At 26.4% G+C, this 13,590-nt stretch overlaps 1 long non-coding RNA gene across 3 annotated transcripts in view; it reads right to left on the reverse strand.

Moving 5' to 3' along the window:
* Nucleotides 1–13,310, reverse strand: part of LOC117182060 — a 427,109-nt gene extending 413,799 nt beyond the window's left edge. For all 3 annotated transcript variants that reach the window (XR_004468259.1, XR_004468258.1, XR_004468257.1), the window contains exon 1: nt 12,826–13,310. This is a non-coding gene — a long non-coding RNA (uncharacterized LOC117182060). The remainder of the gene's footprint in view (nt 1–12,825) is intronic.
* Nucleotides 13,311–13,590: the final 280 nt, after the last annotated feature.

Genomic DNA, 13,590 nt, shown 5'->3' on the forward strand with positions numbered 1-13,590 from the left:
TTTATATAATGTGAAATTAATTTTAACGTTGATTAAATAAATAATAAACATTAATTAATTAATTTTCAACCAGAAGTAGTTGGAGTCTCAACCAAAGTGATCAATTTTTAACTAAAATGCTGAATGTCTCATTGGAATAGTTAAATTTTCAGTTAAAAATTAATTTTTAACAACAACAAAAAAATACATTCAAATCTGTAAATAAATTTTTTCGTTCTAAAATGATTATGTAGATTTTACCTACAGTTCTAAATTCCACTTTTTTGAAGATTAATAACTTCCTAGGATCCACAAGGAATATTACGGAATATTTTGAATTTCAGGGTGGGAGAAAATTATAATTTTCCTCTATTGGGCTAGAGTTAATTAAAAAAATTGTAATGTGCATATCATTTTGATCAATTTCAGGATGAAATTGGTCAACTGGAATTTTGATGCAAAATCCTGTTAAATAAAACAAGAATCCAACGACCAAATTTGTACCACAACGAATAAATAAAAACTAAAAATCATATTGTAATCTGAAAAAAATAAAAAACAAATTAAATTTTCGGACAAAAATAAAAAAGAGGAAAGAAAAATGAGAAGGCAGCCAACCACATATCCTTCCTTCTTTTTTTCTTCTTTCGTCTTTTTTATTTTTATTACCATCAAATTACAATAAAATTAAAATAAAAAACATAAATAAATAAATAAAACTGCATTACCAACGTCTTAAAAAAATACATAAATAAAATTGCATTAATAACGTTTCGGAAAGTTGGTAATGCAATTTTATTTATTTATTTATGTTTTTTATTTTAATTTTATTGTAATTTGGTGATAATAAAAATAAAAAAGACGAAAGAAGGAAAAAGAGAAGGAAGGGAATGTGGTTGGCTGCCTTCTCATTTTTCTTTCCTCTTTTTTATTTTTGTCCGAAAATTTTATTTGTTTTTTGATTTTTTTTCAGATTACAATAGGATTTTTGATTTTTGTTTGTTCCTTGTGGTCCAAATTTGGTCGTTGGATTCTTGTTTTATTTAACAGGATTTGGCATCAATTTGATTATTGCACGTTAAATGGGATTTTTAATTTGGATTTTGGTCTGATTTAAATTTATTAAATTTCAACTGGCATTTACTGTGATTCCAGAATATTCAATTTTGATCAACCAAAATTGAATTGTAATTTATTTAAAAAGAGAAATAACTTGTTCTTGAAAGCAGAAACTGTTTTTAGCCTTCATGATGATTTATTTAAAAAGATACTAGAAAAGGAAAGGTTTTCAACATTGAAGAACTTCATAACAGATTTTATAATACCATTCAATTTTTTACTGATATCAAACCCTCTCAGAAAAGATCTAAACAAGAAAGCTAAGGCTGATAGGGTAGGTTTTTCTCAAGTAAGCCTTCAGTCCTTCGAGCTGTGTCAATCCAGCGGAAGGGGTTTCCATCAAAAACACATTTTTACAGGGGAAAAAAAAAATAATAACAGAATTTCTAGTATCAAGCGTGGGATATTTCAGTGATAAACTCTCTCACTAGATAGCGCAACCTACATCAGCGTTGTTATAAGGTTGTCCTATCTTCTTCAAAGGACACTTCAACCTTCCTGTTTTTACTTAAAGAAAATACCAGTATATCCTAGAATGTCATAATAATATTTAAGTACCGACTTATAAAGTGCGGAGGAAAGTAAATTTATTTTTAAGTCGAAATAATGTTTGCGAAAGTGAATGCAAGAATAAGAGAAGAAAAAAATTATTTTAAGAACACAAATGGAGAAATTGCAAAGAATAATGAAAAAATATTACAATTTAAGAATTATGTATTTAATTTACTTAATGTTAATTATTAGTTTCACAAAAACAGAATGGTTAGACACTTCTTTAGAGGGGATATAATTAAAAATTAATTATTTTAAAACTGAAAAGTATATTGTTTCATTTATAGACTAGAATTTATCTCTTCTGGTTAAAAATTCTACTATTTAGTTGAAAAATAACTGTTAAATTTTTTTGTATTAAGAATTCATCTTTTTTGGTTTAAAATTTAACTACTTAGTCTGAGAATTGATTTTTTTTTAAATAAAAATGTAACTATTCAATTTTTAAGTTGTAAATTGATCGTTTTAGTTGAAAATGAAAATTCAACAAGTTGGTTAAGCATGTATGTATTTTGTTGTAAATTCGTTTTTTTTTGTTAGTAAATTAATCTTGTTCATTGAAAAATCAACTATTTGGTTGAAATTCGAACTAATTTGTTGAAAACTCAAAATTCATTTTTTTGGATTGAAAATATTTTAATTTATTTCAAATTTAACCATGTTATTTTTGGTTCAAAATTAATAGTTTTTAACTTAAAACCCAAATATATTTGTTTAAAAATAACCTTTCTTGTTGAAAATTCATCTTTTTGTTGTGTTGGAAATTCAACTGTTGTGCAGAAGAATCGTATATTTCTGGCTTAAAAATTCAACATTTTGGTTTACAAATTCTATTATTTTTTGTAAAAAACTTAAACTACTTGGTTTAAAATTAACACTTTGGTTGAAAATTCATATTTGCAGATTGAAAATTCAACTGTTTTTCTAGAGAATTCGCTTTTGCGATTTAAAAATACATCTCATTTGGTAAATATATATATATATTTTTTTTAAATGTAATTATACGGTTAAAAATTATTGTGTTTTAGTTTCTTTCAAATTTCATCCATTTTGTTGAAAACTTAATTACTTTGTTGAATTTGAACTATTTTGGTATTTTTGCTTGAAGTTTAATCTCTTTTGTTTAAAAACTTGACCATTTGGTTGAAAATTTAAGTTTTTATTTTTAAAATTCAAATATTTTTAAAAAAATCTTCTTTTGTATTCAAAAATCCAACAGCGTGGTTGCAAATTCAACAATTTGACTACAAATGCAACTATCTGCTTGGAAATTGATGCTTTTAGTTCAAGAATTCAAGTATATGGTTACAAATTAAACTATTTTGTTGAAAATTTCATTATTATGTTAACAATTCAACTATTTTGTTCAAGAATCATCTGTTTTATTCGAATATCAATTGCTTGGTTGAAGATTAAACTATTTAGTTAAAAATCAACTATGTGGTTGAAAATTTATCTTCGTAGGTCAAAAATTCAACTATGTGCTTACAAATTCAAATATTTAAAAAAATTTAATTATTATGTAAAAAATTGGACTATCTTGATAAAGAGTCGTATTTTTTGTTCGAAAATTCAACTTATTTGTTTAAAAATTCGTCTTTTTATAGAAAAATCAAATTGTTTGTTTGTTGAAAATTAAATTATTTGTTGCAAATTTCATCTTTAGAGGTAAAAAATTCAACCGTGTGAAAATTTAACTATTTTGTTAAAGAGTCATCTACTTCGTTCGAAAAATCAACTGCTGTGTTTGAAAATCCGTCTCTTTTAATTGAAAATTCAACTGTTTCATGTCAAATTAATTTGTTTGATTGTCTAAAATTTAATTGTTTGTTTAAAAAATCATATTTACAGGTCGAAAATTCAACTGTGTGGTTAAAAATTCAACTATTTTGATGAAAGTTAAATTATTTTGTTGAAAATTAAGTTATTATGTTGCAAATTCAACTATTTTGTTAAACAATCATCTTTTTTCAAAATATTAACTGCTTTGTTTAAAAATTCGTCTGTTGTAATTGAAAATTCAACTGTTTGGTTAAAAATTCGTCTCTTTTGCATGAAAGTTCAACGATTACGTTAGGTCAAAAATCAATTAATTTTGTTGTTGAAAATCCAATTATTTGTTTTAATATTTATCTGTATAGGTGGAAAATTCAACTATGTGGTTAAAAATACAAATACTTTTCGAAAATTGTATTATTTTGTTGAAAATTAAACTATTTTGTTCAAAAGTCGTCCTGTTTTGCTGAAAATAATTTTTTTTTCTAAAATTTATCTATCTTCTAAAAAAAAGTCGTCCTTTTGGTTTGAAATTTCAACTATTTCGTTTCAGAATTCATGCTAGTTTTAAAATTCACGTTTCAGTCTAATTTGGATTTTTTTTTCTCACAATGAAATAGGAAAAACAAAAAATTAAAAATAATTAAAGTCGATTAACGCTACTCTCACAAGAATTTAATTTCTTCGTATTTTTTTAGTATAAAATTTACATAGGTACAAGATAATTGAATTTTAATACCAATTATCAGATAAAAAAATACATCCACTAGTTGTAATAAATACATGTATATTGAAGGCTTTCATTTTATAAAAAATATACTTGACTCTGTCAATTTAATCCTAACCGATTTCTGGTAACGATTCAATCGGCCTTGATTTTTTCACTCGCAGTTTTGATTACAAGCGGCATCAAAGAGACTCGGGATATAATTAGACTGATAATTGTATACAAATCGCTTCGTCTGCGTAAACCAGTTTAAATTCGTCGATAAAAAAACACGTTTAAATTTTTCTTACGAAAAAGAAGGATTTGGCAGAAACTAATCGAATTGAATTGAAAAAAAGTGTTCAAATTCTCTTTTTCTTTGGAGAATTTTCAGACTTCGAGGTAAACGGTCGAGATCTAACAGCATTATTTATTCCAAAATTAATTTGCATTTCGCGCGAAATGTTTGACGTCATAATTCGACCAATTATAATCCTTCTTTCTGAAATCAAAGTTTGACAAGTAAATTCTTAAAGATATTTAAACAGAAATTTCTTTAGATGGATACAATTACATAAATTTTGAGAATGTATTTAAAGGCAAAAAAACTGAAAGCATGGCGAAATTTTTCTTTTTTTATAAATAATAATAATAATAATCTACATAAGGTTTTATTTTTTCTCCTTTTAATACATTCTCAATATTTCTGTAAATGTCCGACTTAAAAAACGCAGATATCTTTTAAAATTATTAGGCAAAGTTTGATTTTATAAACTATATCGATTGTTCTAATAAACTTTTTACTTAGCGCAATTTTTTGCATTTTGAATATATTTTTTGGGAGATTTAACTTCGTTTTAATAATAATTTTTATACATAAATGAAAATATAATTATAAGCTTTTTTATTTTTATTTTAACTAAAAAGCAAACATCGCAATATCTTTACGAAATCTTTGAAATATACTGAAATCTTTCGGAATCCTTGAAATCTTTGTGAAATCTCTGCAGTATTTTAAAATGATAGTGATTTTTTTTAAATCTTTGAGTAATCATTGAAATTTTTACGAAATATTAAAAAATATTGAAATTTGTTGGAATCTTTGAAATCTTTGTGAAATTTTATTAATCTGTTTCAAATCTTTTGACATTTTTTAAATCTTCCTAAAATCGCCGGTGTCTTTACGAAATTTCAAAAATATGTTGAAATCTTTTGGAATTTTGAAATCTTTGTTAATTTTTCTGAAATCTTGATCAACTATTTAAAATATATTGAAATATTTTAGAATATTCCAAATCTTTAAAAAATATTTTGAAATATTTAAATCTTTGAAATCTTTGTGAAATTTTTGAAATCCTTGTGAAATCTTTGAATCTTCTAAAATCATTGTAATGCTTGTAAAATATGTATATTAAATGTTTTTTAATTTTTTAAATTTATTTAATCGTTTTAAAATTTGTTTGATCTTTGTGAAATCTTATGTCTTTTTTGATCTTTCTGAAATATCTTTGTGAATATTCTATAATCTTCTTAAACCTTTGAAATGTTTGTGGAATTTTTTAATGTTTCTAAAATCATAGATGTCTTTCAAATTTATTGAAATATTGTGGCATTTTGGGGAAATCATTGAAACCTTTGAAATATTTGTTAAACTTTTTGAAATCAGTAAGCCTTTGGAATCTCTTGAAATTTTTGTGAAATATTTGTGAAATCATTGCAATGTTTGTAAAATATATTGAAAGTTTTAAAGACTTTTAGAATCTTTGTGAAATCTTTCAATTCTTTTGAAATTTCTTTATTTTTCTGAAATCTTTGCGAAATCATTCAAATGTATTATAATCCTCATGATCTCAGAAATCTTTGTGAAATATTCTGTAATTTTTTTAAATCTTCCAAATCGTTTTGAATTTTTTTAATCTTTCTGAAATCCAGAAAATCTTCAAAAATCTTCGCGATCTTTGGAGTTACTAGCCATATTGGAAAATTATTGTTAATTCTTTGTGAAATCATTGAAACATTAGTCTTTGAAATTTTTGAAAAATATTCTGTAATCTTTTTTAATCTTTAGATGTGAAATTTGTTTTCATCTTTGTGAAATCATTGAAATCTTTTGAAATCTTCGAAGTTACCTAAAAAGTTTTTAAATTTCTGTGAAATCTTTTAAATATATTTAAATCCTTTAGAATCGTCGCAATCTTTCTAAAATTTTCTCTAATTTTTTAAATCTTTCAAGTCTGCGAAATTATTCAAATCTTTAAAAATTTTTGTGAGCATGAAAATTATTTGAAATTTTTGAAAATCATTATGAAATTCTTGTGCAATTGTTAAACCATTTATGAAATCTTTTGAAATCTTCTGAAATTTTCTGTAATCATTTTAAATCTATGTAAATTTGTGTTATCTTTATAAAATCAATTAAATCTTTTGAAATCTTTGAATTATATTGAAATATTTTTAAATTTTTGGGAAATCTTCTGTAATCTTTTGTAATATTTTTAATCTTTTGAAAACTGTTAAATATTTGTGTGATTATCTTTAATCCTTAAATGTAAATTTTTTATTTTCGTGGAACATTTGAAAAATATTGAAATCTTTTGGAAACATTGAATTTCTTTAATCTTTTCAAATTTTTCAAATATTTTTGAAATCTTTGAATTCTTCATGAAACTTGAAAAAAAATTATCTTTCTCAAATGTTTGAAGTTATCTGAAATGTTTTAAAATATCTGTGAAACCTTTCCAAAATCATTTGAATACTCCCCGTGCAGAAATCTCGGCCTGGCCCCGAACGGGGCCAGACCACTCCAGGTCGGCCCCCGACCTGGAATCCTGGTCGGGGCTAGGCCGCGCATGAAACGCAGGCCCAGATCGAGGCCAGGTCGGGACACCCGAGTGGGAAACCCGATCAGTGCCCGATCGGTACACGATGAGTCTTATTATAATCCATTCATGAATTTCACAAATGGAGTTTTAATATAAGTAAACACGAAACTATCGAATAGTCCTCTCCTTTCGAAGGCTACCTTAATATTTTGAATTTCCTATTAAGTTATTTTAAGTTAAAATTAAAGTGCTATAGACACGAAAAGAAAAGGTTTCAGAATACAAAATTGAATTATACTTTTGAAAATCGTAAAATTATTGTGGATGGTATCAGTTTCGAGGAAAGGGTTTGTTTTGTATGAAAAAAATGGATGATAACCAGAAATATTTTAAGCAACAATTTTAATTTCTTGAAAAAATGTTGCCTATAAAACTTTTTAACAAATTAGAAAAAGTTTTTTCGCAAAAAGATTCCCTACAACTTGACATTTTCGAATGCACCCAAAGAAAATCATCGGAAAATAAGCTGTGATTTACGATCTATTGACATTTTACAACAAATAAATTCAATTTTCTGTCAATTGCATTACTTCTTGAAATGTTTAAGAAGGAGGTTGTAGATCATTTTATTGCTAAAAAATTGCGCCATCATTTATTAGATCGTTTTATTTTTTTAAATCGGTTAAGAAGAAATATAGACCAACAACTTTTAAATAAAAATGAAAATTTTTGAATTAAATATTTCTGGTTGTTTTAAATATTATTTACAGAATATGCATTTAATTAATTTTTATTATTATTAATTCATTTCGACCTAAAGGACATTTTTATAAGTTGAAATTGCATTGTTTATAATAAAAAAGAAAAAAACTTCGTTTATCATTTTAAACTTCGCGCGAAACCAATTAGATGCCGAATGCGACGCATGCGCAGTTGAGTAACTAGTTCTTGCTGGAATGTTATGAAAATTTGTCCTTAATGTATTTCTGTATTAAATTTATTATTAATAGAGAATCAAAGTATCAATAACATAATGGATTGCATCACATATTTTACTCTTATAATTTAAAAACATTACAATTTTGTGCATACTGCAATTCATTTCTTGTCAATAGATTTGATGATTAGGTTAGGTTAGGTTAGGTTTCAATGAGCCAGCAGAGTGTAATTACTTACTCTACTGACTGGTGTTTGGTGCCTCTGAACACGTGGCTTACTCGCCTTATGCATTTATAAACATTGCTAGAATATTTTAAACGAGCATTATGTATACAAAATTCACTCTACTACCAGAAAAAAAAAACAAGGAGCACTAGTTCTTCGAGCGCATGGAGATGGCGTTTCAGTAGGAAATCGGTCTGGCCCGGTCGGGCCCAGGTATGGGCCACACGGTTCTACCGATCAGGGCCAGATCGGGAAATCCGATCGGGGCCAGATCGGTATTACTTTTGAAATCGGGCGATTTCTGCACGGGTCGTAAAATATTTTGAATTATTTATAAAATTTTTTGAAATCTTTGTAAAACTAATGCAATGTTTGTGAAATATGTATATTGAAAGTTTTGAAGTCTTTTAGAATCTCTGTGATATCTTTAAAACGTTTCAAATGTTCTTTATTATCCTGAAATATTTGAAATTTTTTACGAAATCTTTTAAATATATTTAAATCCTTTAGAATCTTCGAAATCTTTGTGAAATCTTCTGTAATTTTTATAATCTACCATATCTTTGTGCAATCATTAAAGTCTTTGTGATTTTTTAAGTTATTTGGAATGTTTGGAAATCATTGTGAAATTTTTATGGAATTATTGGAATATTTGTGAAATTTGTTGAAATATTTTTTGAAATTTTCTGTAATCATAACTTTGTGAATTTTTTAAAATCTGAAATATATTGAAATCCTGTGAAATCTTTGGGAAATCTTCTTTTTTAATATTTGAAATCTTTGTGAAATCATTGGAATCTTTTTAAATCTCTGTAAAACCTTTGTGCAATCATTGAAATATTCGCGTAATTTTTTGTAAGTTGTGAAATATTTGTGCAATTTTCTTTAATCTTTATATGTAAATTTTAAAAATATTTTTGAAAAATTTGAATAATATTGAAATCTTTTGGAAACTTGGAATTTTTTGAAATCTTCCGTAATATTTTGAAATTTTGTTAAAATCTTCCGCAATCTTTTGAAATTTTTTTATTATTTCTGAAATCTTTGAATTCCTCATGAAACTTTGAAAAAGATTTTAATCTTTCTGAAATCTTTGAAATATTCACGAAAGCTTTAAAATATTTGGAATCTTTGTAAAATCTTAGTGAAATCATTGACATATTTTGAAATCTTTATGATATTTTCTGTAATCTTTTTAAATTAAAAAAATTTTGTGAAATAATTGAAATCGTTGAGAAATCTTACTGAACCTTTGAAATCTTTTTTAATTTCTTTTATCTTCAGCTGTAGACCCTACATATGTTTTTCAAAGCATCGCAGCTTACTCTTTGAATTTATTTTCTGCTTTCAGAGAATGGATCCCGGACTCTTTGAGCGAAGTGCGTTCCGGAACGAGAGCAGAAATCCGCGACGTCTTGAAAAGGTTAAACAAAAAATCAACGAGCCGCTACGACGATTGCTCTCAGGATGTCTCCTGGCGCGACCAAAGGAGCAAAACTCTCTCGGGAATCCCGCCAAGCGTGTCGAACGTCGGCCATAACCGACGCCATTGGTAATGCGATGGCTTCCGTAAAACCGTAGAAAGTAGAGTAAAAAAACATTGGAAGCTATGCTTCGTCTTAAAAAGCATCCGACCTGACTTTCAAGTAAAAGTAAAGACTGGTTCTGGTATCGCGACCCTCCCTCGAACCCCAACTATGATCCCGTTAGGTCACCTATTCTAGGTACCCTTTTTTTTTACTCGTTCCTTTTAGCTTTCTATCACTCCCAAAGTCCCGACTACGAGGCAAACGCTGTTCTCGGGAAATGGAGAACCCATGCTATCAAAGAGAAAGGGTAAAAAATAGGGCTATTCGTTTTTTTTTGTTTAGAAAGTTTGAAATGTTAATGGCAGAGCTGTCAGAAGGGTCTGACTCTGAAGAAATAAGGCTTGTGAAACGTGGACAAAATTGGGAATATTGAGATAATTTTCTTGATTTTTCAAGTTTCCAAACTTCAAGTTGAGTAATTTTTGCTCTGATACTCATATTACATACTTTAATCATATTACATAGATTACTCATATTACGTGACACTCGAAAGGGTAATATGTGTTATTTTCCTGATTAAAAAATTAAACTTAAATCCTTGTCGAAACATTAAAGAGACTTCCAAACAAGTAGTTGAATTTTCCGTAAAAAATACGAATTTTCTAGAAAAAGCTTGCATTTTCAAACTGAAAAGTGGAGTTTTGAAAAACAAAAGTTTATTTTCATTTATGATAGATAAATTTTCTACTATAAAAGATGATTTTTTAATCTAAATGTACACTTTAAAAAATGTTTAGTTGAGCCAACTATGTACTTAGTTAGTAAAATTTGGTGCTGCTTTTTTATTATGTGATACTGCTATTTTATTAGTGGGTACACCAATTCCATTAGGTACAGTGACTATTCAGTTAGTAGTAGAAACTAAGTAAATGGTTATCCCAACTAATAAAATAGCAGTAACATATCTTACCAACTAAAAAGTTGGCCCAAATGACCATTTTTTTCAGTGTACGAATTTTCAACAAAATGGTTGACGTTTCAATGATATAATTAAACTTTCAAAAATATAGTTGAATTTTTTTACTAAATAGTTGAACCTTTAACCTACAAAGATGAATTTTCTACCCAAAAAAAAAATTTTCTACCAAAAGACGAATTTTTTACGTAAAAGGATAAGTTTACAACCAAAAAATGAAATAGTTAAATTTTTGGTTAAAAAAATTAATTTTTAACAAAGATAAAAGGAATGATCAATCAGTTAATTTCAAGGAAAAAATACTAAATTTCAATAAAATAGTCAAATGCTTATAAACAAATTAATGAATTTTAAGATAAAAGACTATTTTTTAACAACAAAATTTTTGCAACTAATTGACTTCAATCAATAAATATCAAGATTACTTTTTTACAAAAATAGAATAGGTACATTTTTAGTGACAAAAATGAATTTTTAATAAAAAAAAAAGGAATTTTCAGAAAAATAGTACAATTTTCAACTAATTTAAAATTTTAAGTCTTCAATCAAAAAAAAATAATTTTTAAGGAAGAAGTTCAACATTCAATTAAATGGTTCCGTTTTTTACTAAATTCTTGAATTTTTAAGCCATGGAGATAAATTTAAAAAAAAACAGTCGAATTTTCAACCTGAAAATATGATTTTTCAACAAGAAAAATTAATTCTGAACGAAACATTTAATAGGTAAAATTTATACAAAAAGAAATTTAATTTTAAATAAAAAACAATCGTGTTCAACCAACAATGACGAATGCTGAACCAAACAGTTGAATCCTTAATCAAAACAGATTAATTTTCAATTAAATTGATAAATTTTGAATAAACAAAATTAATTATTTACAAAGTAGGTTTATTTTAAATCAAGTATTTGATTTTTCAACAACAATAAAATTAATTCTGAACGAAACATTTAATAGGTAATATTTATACAAAAAGAAAAAGAAATTTAATTTTAAATTATAAACAGTTGTGTTCAGCCAACAATGAAGAAGGCAGAACCAAACAGTTGAATCCTCAATCAAAACAAATTAATTTTGAACTAAAATGATAAATTTTTAATTAAAAAAAGTAATTTTTTACAGATTAGTTTTAGTTGAAATCAAGTAGTTGATTTTTCAAAACAAAAATTAATTCTGAACGAAACATTTAATAGCTAAAATTTATACAAAAAGAAACAGAAATTTAATTTTTAAAAAAGATTAGTTTTCATCCAAAAATAGAATAGTGACTTTTTCAGTAAAGCAACTTAATTAAAAAATAAATAAAGGAATTTTTAGCAAAATATTTGAATTCTCAAACAAAGATATGAATTTTCAAATAAAAGGTTGAAATTTCAACAACAAAAATTATTTTCAAGAAAAGAGTTTAACATTCAATTAAAGATTTTAAGTTCAAACCAAAAATTAAATTTTTTAATCAAGAAGATTAATTTTCTACAAAAAGATGAATTAGCATCAAAATACATGAATTTTGAACCAAGCACATACATTTTTTACTAACACAGATTAATTTATAAGAAAATAGTTTAATTATCAACCAAAGAGATGAATAAAGAAAAATGAAAACTTCTGAAGAGATTACTTTCTTCACAATCCCTGCAAGTGGAATTCCAATGTCATTTCTTATTTCTGTAAAATTTAATTTAACAACATGAAAGTTATATTAATTTTTATGTTAATTTTATTGACCAGGAAAACGTAAGTCATTTTGATTGAAATATAAGGAAAGACTTTTTAACAACAAAAAACTAGATTTTAATGAAGAATAGATAGAATTCTCTTTTAGTTTCTATTAATTCAGTTCACATTTAGGCGACAAAAATTAGAAAAGAGGGACGTTTCCTGAAAATAGGGAAAAATCAGAATCCTTGAAAAAGGGGAAAAGAGGGATAATCTTCAAATGTGTCAAATTGGTAACTTAATTTATGCACAGCTCCTCATTTGCTAATTTGTATAAGTTAATATTTAAAATTAAAAAATCAAAAACTTCGTATTTAAAAATAGGAGACTATAAGCTTTATTGCTTAATGAATGTTGAGGTTTTACTGAAATGTTACAAATTATCAAAAGAGGAAGGGTTGAGGCAAAAATATTTGATTTCCACTGCTTACACAAAAACTAGCTGATACAAAAATTAAAAAGGTGTACAAAATTTGAAGCTTACCCTGCACTGGGTGAGATTTTGGAAAAGTACTTGTCCAGTTTTTATAATTTCCACTCCAGGATCTTCTGAATTCTAGTTTACACTCAGAAAAAAATTTTCTTGAACCAAAATGAAAATCCCCTTGAATCAAACCAGTTTTGGTTGATTCAACCAAATATTTGATAAACCCAACCAATTTTGTTTATTGGACCAACCTAATACTTTATCTATTGAAATATTTGGTTAAAACAACCAAAAAATATGGTTGGATCAACCAAGAAAAATGTTGATGATTCAATAAAATCGTTTTCTGGGTGTAACTTCTTCAAAATTTTGCACTAGAATTCCCTTGCTCAGGAAGTACCTTATTCTTGAAGTTCGAAAGAGTCACTGCAATAACTAGTCGCTGGGTAGTACCTCTTATAGTTTCAGGTACATACCTATTGTGCATGTATGCCTTATTGGTGACAGATACGCCAGTTATAGATTTGTATACGACTCTTATCGGTTTGCGAGAAGTATTTTTCTTACTGTAATGCAGTATGCTGTTACTGCTATATACCTCACGATCGCAAATGAAGCATGGAAAGTGTCCATTGTGAGGGCAAAGTGTATTAAATAAACAATCCCAGCCGATTTTTTCTCTACGGGCTATTAATCTCAGATTATCGATTGTGCTAGAGCTACACTATACCAGGTGTATACATATGAAACCGGTATTTTTTCAAGAAAAAAACACATTTATTTCAAGAGAATGATAACAAATATTTTATTCAAAGTATGCGC

The sequence above is a fragment of the Belonocnema kinseyi genome, chromosome 10 (assembly GCF_010883055.1).
Source record: "Belonocnema kinseyi isolate 2016_QV_RU_SX_M_011 chromosome 10, B_treatae_v1, whole genome shotgun sequence".
NCBI lineage: Eukaryota > Metazoa > Arthropoda > Insecta > Hymenoptera > Cynipidae > Belonocnema > Belonocnema kinseyi.